The sequence below is a fragment of the Lepisma saccharinum genome, chromosome 27 (genome assembly GCF_977018435.1).
Source record: "Lepisma saccharinum chromosome 27, izLepSacc3.1, whole genome shotgun sequence".
In the NCBI taxonomy this organism is placed as follows: domain Eukaryota; kingdom Metazoa; phylum Arthropoda; class Insecta; order Zygentoma; family Lepismatidae; genus Lepisma; species Lepisma saccharinum.
The window spans coordinates 29,387,370-29,397,520 of NC_139255.1; the positions used below are offsets into that span (position 1 = coordinate 29,387,370).

At 37.9% G+C, this 10,151-nt stretch overlaps 1 protein-coding gene across 2 annotated transcripts in view; it reads right to left on the minus strand.

Annotated features, from left to right (window-relative positions):
* E(z) (histone-lysine N-methyltransferase E(z)) overlaps positions 1–6,331 on the minus strand; it is a 73,211-nt gene extending 66,880 nt beyond the window's left edge. For both annotated transcript variants that reach the window (XM_083113377.1, XM_083113376.1), the window contains exon 1: positions 6,268–6,331. The gene's annotated coding sequence lies outside the window, so the exon portion shown is untranslated. The remainder of the gene's footprint in view (positions 1–6,267) is intronic.
* Between the last annotated feature and the right edge of the window lie 3,820 nt (positions 6,332–10,151).

Here is a 10,151-nt window from a genome sequence, read left to right on the forward strand (position 1 = left end):
TATTCCTTTGTGGAAACTGAGCAATGCCCATCTACGAGGTTTCCTTGAAAAGTACATGGGAAAGAAAGTGCCAGATGAATCAACGCTACGTAAAAACTATGTGCCTGTTTATTTTAATGAGGTCATGGGAGAAATTCGGGAAGCGTTGAAGCACGAGAAAATATGAGTGTCTTATCGATGACACTATTGATGCGGTGAGACATTGTGTTTGCAATGCTGTTGTTGGTGCAATGAAGGCGAGTGGTAAACCCTACTTACTGAATATCGAGGAGTTTGAGAAAGTGAATCATTCCACAATTGCCAAATTCTTTAACGATTCGTTAACTTTGTTGTGGCCAGATCACAACCAGTATGACAATGTGCTACTGTTTGTTACTGACGCAGCCCCGTACATTGTCAAAGCAGCATCTGGTTTGAAAGTGTTGTATCCTAAATTAGTCCATCTGACTTGTCTTTCACACGGTCTTCATCGCGTAGCAGAAATAATCAGATACCAATACTCGGAAGTAGACGCACTTGTATCAAATGTAAAGAAAGTATTTGTGAAAGCTCCTTCGCGAACTGGCGAAAAACGTTCATGCTCGTGGCTAGAAGCTGTGTCGTATTATACACAGCACGAATTCCATTTTCCATAAAATTCTTCCTAATTGCAGTAATCTTTCTTATTTCAATGAAGTGAAGGTGGTCATAGACTCACTAAAACCAGAAGACGCAGCCGCTATTTGTGTGTCACAGAAATATATCTCTAGAAGTGGCATTGAGAACGAAATTAAGTACATCAACAACCACTTCTCGAGTATACCTGCAATTATTACACAGTTAGAGTCCCGTAATAATTCTTTGCAGCATTCACTCTCCTTGTTGGGCGAAGTATCGCAAACTTTGTCCAGTGAAACTCACGGTGTCGCCAAAATAGCGTCAGATAAACTTCGCCAAGTATTAGACAAAAATTCCGGGTACAGAACAATCTGTGACATTGGAAATGTACTGAATGGTGAAAATGTGCACTTGGAAGAGGACCTAACACAGGAGGAAGTTTGGTGTTTCTCACATGCACCAGTGACTTCTGCTGATGTAGAAAGGAACTTCTCGATCTACAAAACGTTTCTCACTGATAAACGCACAGGGTTTACAGAAGAAAACCTAAGGAAGACGTTCATAGTTCATTGCAACAGAGGTCATTACGGTAAGATGTTTTGAAAAAAAATAATTGTTCATGCATATCTTAGTGTATATTTTTGATATTTTGCTGTTTGTTTGTGCATGGAAATCCAGGCTCTAGTTATAATATTTCACCCATAGTCATCCTAAATCAGAGGCATAACTTGCGGGGACAAGGGGCACTTGCCTTCCCCCAAAATTTTGAGACTTATAACAATGCTTTATAAAAACCTGTTAATTTATAAACTTTTAAATTTGTTATAGCTACAATAGTAGTTTCAAATGGAATCATATCCAAATATACAAATTTGTACATTTTTAGATGGACCAAGATATACATTATATACAGGGTGTTACTAAAGTTCATTTCCAATGCTTAGGAGGTGATTCTACAAGTGAAAATAAACACAAAAGTTCACGTGACGAAATGCCGATAACGGCACCCATTCGGAGTTATTGAAGTGGGAAAATTATGTTTACAAGGAAATAGTGGCACAACGGCCAACCATATGACCGCGGCGAAGGGCGTTCCACAAAGAAATGCGGCATGCTCTATTCAAAAAAGCACATGGCAGATGTGTGAAGTTGATGCGCAAGGGATTCCCCAAAGGAAGCGAATGGGTCTGTTGAAGTCATGGGGGTAGGGAAGGGTTTAGCGAGGTGTGTTATCCACGGAAAGTGATATGTGGAGACTGACAACTAAGAAGAAAGCTAATATCCATAGTTTACGTAGAAAAACAAAGATGGTGGTGGTGCTGTGCTAGGTTGCATATGTGTCGACATGTTCACTGTGTGCAGAGGGGAGGTGCCGAGGGAACCACATCACAGACTATGTTCAAACTGTCTGCCATTAAATTCCACGCAGAGATGACAACGCCGAATCAAGGATTGTCTAATGCGAGCAAACAACCCCGTGGTGTCTACTATCGTCGCTGCGACAACATTAATGCGTGCAACGAGATCCTCAGCTGACATGACAGGTGTTTCGTATACGAGGCGTTTCATCTCTCCCCATAGAAAGAAGTCCAGGGGAGTGATGTCCGGCGATCTTGCTGGCGAAGGGCATTCCACAAAGAAATGCGGCATGCTCTATTACAAAAACCACATGGTAGATATGTGAAGTTGCGGTGTTAAATGCTGTCAGGGATCGTCCTGACACCAGTATGCACGCTATAACCAGGGTCCACAACACCTCCCTTGTTAATGTGTGGGGCGTCCTATCCGAAGAGGGGATGTACCCTTTCAAACTCCAAAAGGTACAAGACCTTTTACCTCAGGACTTTGACCCACGTGTGGTGTTTTGCCAATGGTTTTTGCATCACATGGAAACTATCCCGAATTTTGTGAACAGGGTTCTGTGGACCGATGAAGAAATGTTCACCATAACGGGGATGATCAATAGTAAAAACAGTTACATTTGGGATTTTGCATATCCACATGCAATTCTCGTGGCACACCATCAGTACAGGTTTGCGGTTAATGTGTGGTGTGAGATAGTGCATGACCATTTCATTGGGCCGTACATTTTCCCTGTTCGCCTGTGTGGTGGTATATATCATGCATTTCTACGTGATGTTTTGCCTGAAGTGCTGGAGGACGTGCCCTTGGCACTGAGGCAAGGACTATGATTCCAACACGATGTTGCACCACCACATTTTGACAAAAATGTGCGTCACTTCCTCAATGGCTTGTTCCACAATCGGTGTATTGGACTTATTTCTATGGGGAGAGATGAAACGCCTCGCATACTAAACGACTGTTGTGTCAGTCGAGGATCTCGTTGCACACATTAATGTCCCCGCAGCGACAATAGCAGACACCGCGGGGTTGTTTGCTCGCACTAGACAATCCTTAATTTGGCGCTGTCATCTCTGCGTGGAAGTTAATGGCAGACAGTTTGAATAGAATTTACATTGCAATATTCCCATGTCATATAGTCTTACCTAGTGCATAGTATTTGTTTATACATGTCAAGAACTATGATCCCATAACAAAACTTCTAAGACTTGATGTTGAAATATGTATGTTTTTATGTGCATTTTTTAAAAAAATTCAAAATATAGGATTTTGAAAAATTCGATTTTCAAAAAAAGTTTGAATGAAAAGTTGAAATGAAAAAAATGTAAAACTAGTCATGTGATATATCTAATTAAAACTCTCAGTAAAAGCAACAATTTGGTTCTTATCCCAACCTTCTACGTCAATTCTAGCTTGATTTATGAGTTTTTTTTGTGATTGCATGTGTGCCGAAAATTGTGCTTTTTTTCCATATTTCAGATGGTTCTAACTGGAGAACTACAACAGATACAAATCTGCAATTTTTCCTACCTTAGGTGGTACTTCATAACAACTAAGTATGAATAAAATCAGAGATGGTCACATTCAAAATTGACCAAAATTTGGTTCACTTGACATGGAATGACCAAGAGGTAAAGTTCCCCATGAATATAGCACCGTGCCATGAAGGATCATCAGTGGAATTAAAGCAAAATTAAAAAAACTCACTTCATTATGAATATTTTAACCCAATCACATCTATAAAACCTTACTTTTTATGTGTGAATGCCACAAACGTAACACTGGAATGTCCCAAAAACATGCAAGAACAATGATATACATGTACAAACTGCTGTGTAGTTAACTAAACAATACTTTTAGGATATGTTATCAAATGAAACAACATGTATTTCTACAAATGATACCAATGTAATTGTTGTGTAGTTCTTAGGAAATGCATAGTTTACAATTTTATCGCTACAAAAAGTTTAATGAGTCTGGTAATGGTAATGTGGATCCACATAACATCTATTTAATGCTGTAATGATTCTACCTACACATATTGCTAACACGTATAGGATATTTGTGTCATTTCAGTTGGCAGTCTAGATTCCATATGGTGACCTACATGCCCATAAACAAGGTGAAGATGCTAGGGTAACAGTTCGTTATATCGGAGATACATTTCTTTATTTTTACAGAAGAAACTACTTACGGAAATGAGTTTCCAATGTTCGTCGAGGTATTTTCTTTCATCGTGGAATCTATTTGACCGGGAAATCATGTATTTTTCAAGAGAAATATCTCACCGACGCACAAGTGCCATTGCTTTCGCTACGTGAATGGATGCTGCATATGTTTGATGACAAAACCCCCTGTCAATGTTTCCAACTCTTTTTTTTTTTTAACTATACTTGCCTAACCTAACTAAACCTAGCCTTATCGGAAATGGTTCGTGGGGCTATCCATCAGCTCCCCATGCATAATGTACAATTTGCACATGTGATGAACACGATTGTAGGTATTTTTCGGTGAAGAAGGTTGGAAACACTGTACCTACAACACTAGTCAACCTCTGCACGCCATATTGTGTGTTATGGAAGCGAAAAAAGGAATATAACAAAAACTATTCTCTATGTGAAAAATTGAGTTTATTTTCGTGTAAAAAGCATAATGACACCTTGAACTATGTACCGCAATACACAATTGGTAAGTACGAACCATGCAAAACACAAAATATCCAATTTTAATGTGTCTCCGATATAACGAACTGTTACAGATGCTAGTATTTTTGAAAGTTAATCTTTTAAAGCTGTCGGGGGGGGGGGGGGATTTCAGTGGCTTGCCACTTTTCGACAGAGTCGCAGGAATCAGCAGTTTTAGGTTTTTTTGGCCAATCTTCAATTTCTCACGAACATTGTTATTATGGAGAGTAGTTCTTGATGGAATGTGCACATGCTGTTTCAAAATCAGAAAGTGAAGATATGGGTTGTGGTTGGAAATTAACACTACCTGTTACCAAAGATACAAGCTCTTTGCTGCATGGAGGTATTGGTTTCTGTTGTACATGTTTCACTGTCAGGGTATTGAATCTAGGACAAAGGTGCAGTGGCAGTAGGTAAGGGGATCACATTGGTTACAGCTAAGTTAAAAAATTGGGTATAATTATTTTTTTCTCTCACCTGATTATCCTTTTCTGTTATTTCTTTCCTTACTACTATTTTAATCAAGGAAGGGAGGAATTAGAGAATCAATTTGTATGCAAGTATTATGGTTACATACAGTAGAAGAAACCACTGCTAGTGTAAGCCAGCATATGGCATATAGCTATTTATTCCTCTTTCAGATAATTTTATTTAATTACTTGAACTGGATCATGTACTTTCTTTTATGTGGAGCTATTTTATAACTTTTTTCCTGTACATACAGTTACACAAGAAATAAGTTGTCATTATATTGAACTAAACGCCTGGGTAATTCAAGTGTCAACCAAGTTATCCCAATATTTGTGTTCATTTATGTAATATTTTGGTACATTAGGTATTCAACTACTTTTAATTCGATTGAACCGCATTACTACTCTTGAGAGAAAACTGGTGAAAAACACAGACAATATTAAGCAAGGAAAGGAAGCAAATTCTACTTTTGGAAACCTAACTGTATAGTGTTACATAAATTGCGATATTACAGTTTGGTCTCATATATACATTACGATAATTACAAGTTAAGATATCTGACAAACAACATCAGGGAAGAAAGACATTTTGTCTCAGCTGTTTCTGTTCAAAATCCTTTGTCCTGGCTACTAAACATTCACATTCTTATGTAAAATTACGTTAAGTTACAGCAATTCATACCAATAATTATACATGGAATGCATCAATACTTCATATAAACATAAGACATTCCATTCATATCGGTATATATTGTTAACAACTAAGAAGCACAATGGATTAATTCAATTTCAGCACCTTTATAGAAGGCGTTGACGGATTGCAAAGCGGTTTAGTAATTGCTGAAGACTTATCAAATAACATTTATATTGTAGAACTCTTATCATCATACCTTGCGTGCTAGCTGTTATTAACTCACCTTTACCAACAAGAATACAAACGGTTAAATAATTTATTAATTAGGAAACGTCATTTATTGTGATTTGTTAACAAGGCGCCGACTCAGCTGGCTAACGTTATCTTTCATCTAACTTGCAAACAAGTGAATCTTAAAAAATAAATTTGTCTTTATGAATTACAATAGTATAAAAACTTCCATTGCTACAAGGCTCTGTATTATTTTTAATTCAGTAATAACGCTAACGTATAAAATTACCTTCTCTTTACCTCCAACACTAATTCTGGAAACATAAAAAAACACGTCCATCTGCCTCTTTATAACAAACAGAAGAGCATCGCACCGCGAAGCACTTTACGTTACCAAACGTTCCCGCCCGCTCGACCGAAAAGACTGAAAATTAAGACATCTTTGAAGTTTATAATTGCCAATTCAAAATTTTTGGCATGCATGACAAATTAAACATGAGCGTTATACTGATATATTGCTCATGTGACGGTACTGAAGGGATACCAAGAATAGGAATATAATTAAGCCTTGTTTTTATATTAAAAACACTAATTTGCTGACAAAGGCAGTTTATATAAAGATTTAAAAACACTTTACATGTAACTTTTCAACCCTGTATCTGAGTTTTCATACTCTCCTTTGATTGAAACATATCCGCTGGAAGTACAAATAAGATTTGGACACAGGGGTGCCCATAGGGGGGTGGCGCAGACTGTGTCATCGGATTTTTTGGTGGGAATTTTTTCCTTATTGTAATATAAAATTCAACATTTATATATTTTTACAAAATAAATGTAAACACCTTAGGTACACCATATGTAGGTAACACACTAATGTCAATGGTTTTTGGGGCTACCCGTGGATGGTTTGTGGGAAATAAGTACTCGTTAATGTAAGAAATATACATTAATTTCGTTAGAAATTCATTATTTCACCTAAAGAAATGTTCCGCAATGCAGAATAGTACGTTAGCAATGTAAAAAATTGCGAAATAAATCATTGATAGGTGTCTCCGGTATAGTAAAGTAGTACGCATATGTAATCCATTAGATGAAGAAAATGAAGTATTTTGAAGTAGCGATGCCCACAGGTGGGTTTGTGGACTCTCTTTATGTATGTCCAAGCTACTTATTTTTTTTTTTGGGGGGGACGATTTTTGGTGATGGAAATTTGATGTAAAGCCCGCATCACACGGAACTGGATTTCCAGTAGGTATGTCCTAGTCTAGTTGGCGCTGGACTGGTTACCAATTTGCTAGTTTTCGCCTCACGCGATACCATAGGGTTTGTGTTCCCTCAACGGCTTCCCCCTTTGAAAGGTAACAATAGGACCTTGCCCCGGCGGTTGGGGGCGGGTCGTTTGTCGGAGGTATAAATACCGGTTCCGACTTGTTACGGTCTCTCTTATGCTCTCAGATTTTCAGGCTCACAGATCGCAGAAAGTGGCCGTCCCCCAATGGATTAAGACAGTTTTTTTTTGGATGCAGCGATACACACAGCGTAAGTGCCGTAGTATGCATAGGGACCTCTGCGTGATAAACTGCGGGGACGGATTAGCACTATGCTAAATAGTGCGCTCGTAGAGTGAAAGTCTTGATAAGTGCAATTCTCTGTGTTATGGGGCAAAAGGCAACCGGGAGCAGTTAGTTGATAATGGATTTGTTATGGAAAGATGTATATACGGCGAAGGTTAGAAGTGTAAATAAATGTACATAAACAGAAAACTACGGGAGACGTATTTCTTGTCAACATAAGATTGATTGATGGTTTGTTTTACTTCGCTTTTTGTGCCACTTTTGGCTAATTTGGAAGATGTGGATCACTGATGATATGATGAAATTGATGAATAGACACTCACAAACATCCATTCCCAGGCCGGGATTCGAACCCAATACCCTGGCGTCGTAGCGCGATGTGCTAACCACTCCTCCACGGGGGCCGGCCTTGGATTGTCAAAGATCCAGAAACTAATGCATTCTAATGGGTTCCGTAACAGGACCAGCACCTTTTCTCTCCCACAATTTAAATTGGGTCCAAGTTGCGTATTGTTTCATTTCAATACGAAACTTGGACCTTACTTAAACTGATCTAAAAAAAAAAGTTCGTAGACCGTATTTAAATTGAACCGGAAAAATGGTCCCTGTACCGTAATTAAATTGATGAGGAAAAATGTTCTTGGACCATATTTAAATTGATCAGAGAAAAAGTTTCCAGGACCGCATTTAAATTGGTCCGGAGAAAGAGTTCCTGGACGTATTTAAATTCATCCGAAAGAAGGTTCCTGAACCGAATTGAAATATATACTTCACAGATGAAAAGGTTCTTTACGGTCCAGAATCCATTTACGCTTGCTGATTTTCTCTCTCGGACCGGAATTGAATTTTTAAAATTTCTGGACCCTGCTTTTATCTAATCACGAAGATGAGGATGAGTGTGTTATTTTATGTATTTCTGATGAGAGGCGGTGATAAGTATATTTGGGGAATGTGAACTAAGTACTGTAGATTACGTTGTGTAACGAATAATTCGATATCTAGTAACTAAAACGTTAAATACAGTCACCATTAGTTCTACTCCACGTATGTAAACAAACAGTGCTGCCGTCTCATAGATCGAAAGATACACGGAGTTCAGTTAAAGGTCGTCATTATCGAACTATTCGATATATCGAAGCAGAAAATGACCAGTTGTGTTAAATGTAATGAGCAAGTTTCTCGGAAGGATATTTCCTCCAAAATACAATGCTCAAACTGTATGAAACTTTGTCATTTAAAATGTGCACTCATGGAGGAGGAAGATGTTGAATATATGCGGAATGCGGGACAAGTATGGAGATGCAAGGAATGTGCAAAAAGTATGCGTAGTAGTTTACAGAACGAAAGTGTATGTGAAACGGAAGTGCCAACTATTGTCGATCTGTATAAACTTGTTTTAGTAGTAAAGCAGGAAATGGAAAATTTGAAGAACACAAATATACATTGTGAACGCGAATTAAGTAAATCACTTGAGTTAGCTAATAAAAAACTGAATGAGAATACATCTCTGGTCAAAAACCAGACAGATAAAATAAATACTTGTTTGGTACAAATTAAGCAATGAAAAGGGGAAAACGTCAGTGGCGAAGCTAAGCCGTAAATACTGGGTAGGCTGAAAAACTTTCCAAGCATTAAGTTGTTTAATAATAACTTCTGATAGCCCTAAAGCAGTTTTATCACCAGAAACGTCATAAAATCCAATAAATCTCTCTTTAGGACCATCTTGTGTACAGAACCTTAGAATAATGCTCATTTGAGTTTTACAAGATACATCGAGAGTTTCGTCTGCTTGCACACCAACAAACTCGCAGGAATGTAGCTCTTCTTTAATATGTTCATTAATTACGTCAGTTACTGAGTCAATCAGCTGATTTTGAATTTTGCTTGACGTGCCTTTAAAGCCTGAAGAGTAGTGCAAATGATCACGTAGAGACTGTTCTTGTTTGGAAAGAAGTTCTAATAATTCAAGATAATTTCCTTTGTTGTCCGAACTTTCATCTTCAAAGTGCCCTCTAAAAGCAAGCTCTTGCTTACCCAAGAAGCAAACAACATCGATAAGTCTCTCGATTACAAATCTATTTTGTTTCACGATTTCATGTGTTTGATGGCTTGAAGTTTGGCTCCTTCAGAAAATGCATGTTCAATTCTTCCACGACCTAACAATAGAAAACTCTCTTCATTCTGAAAATTCTTTCTTGAACTTTGATGTTTCTCAGCCTTTCTATCAATTTTTTTTGTTACACAGACCCCCTAAGAAGATGATGAACATTCTTTTTCACCCCCATACAGAATACAGGTATAACAATATAACTTACTTGTATTAGAGCACCCTGTTAGCCAAGGATATTTCTTATACCATGAAAACTGAAACTTTCTATTTTATCTTCCTCCATCTGCTACTTTAATATCTAAATGTGGTGTCCATCGCCTATCTTTGTAAGCACATTTGGTTTCATAAGTCCAACTTGAAAATGGTTTCTCCTTTAATTCCCCAAACAATGACGTCAATGTTCTCTCAGTACCAGCCATTTTTATCACATACATACACTATGTGACACAAACACACGCGCGCATGCACTTGAAGTAAATTAACATTCAA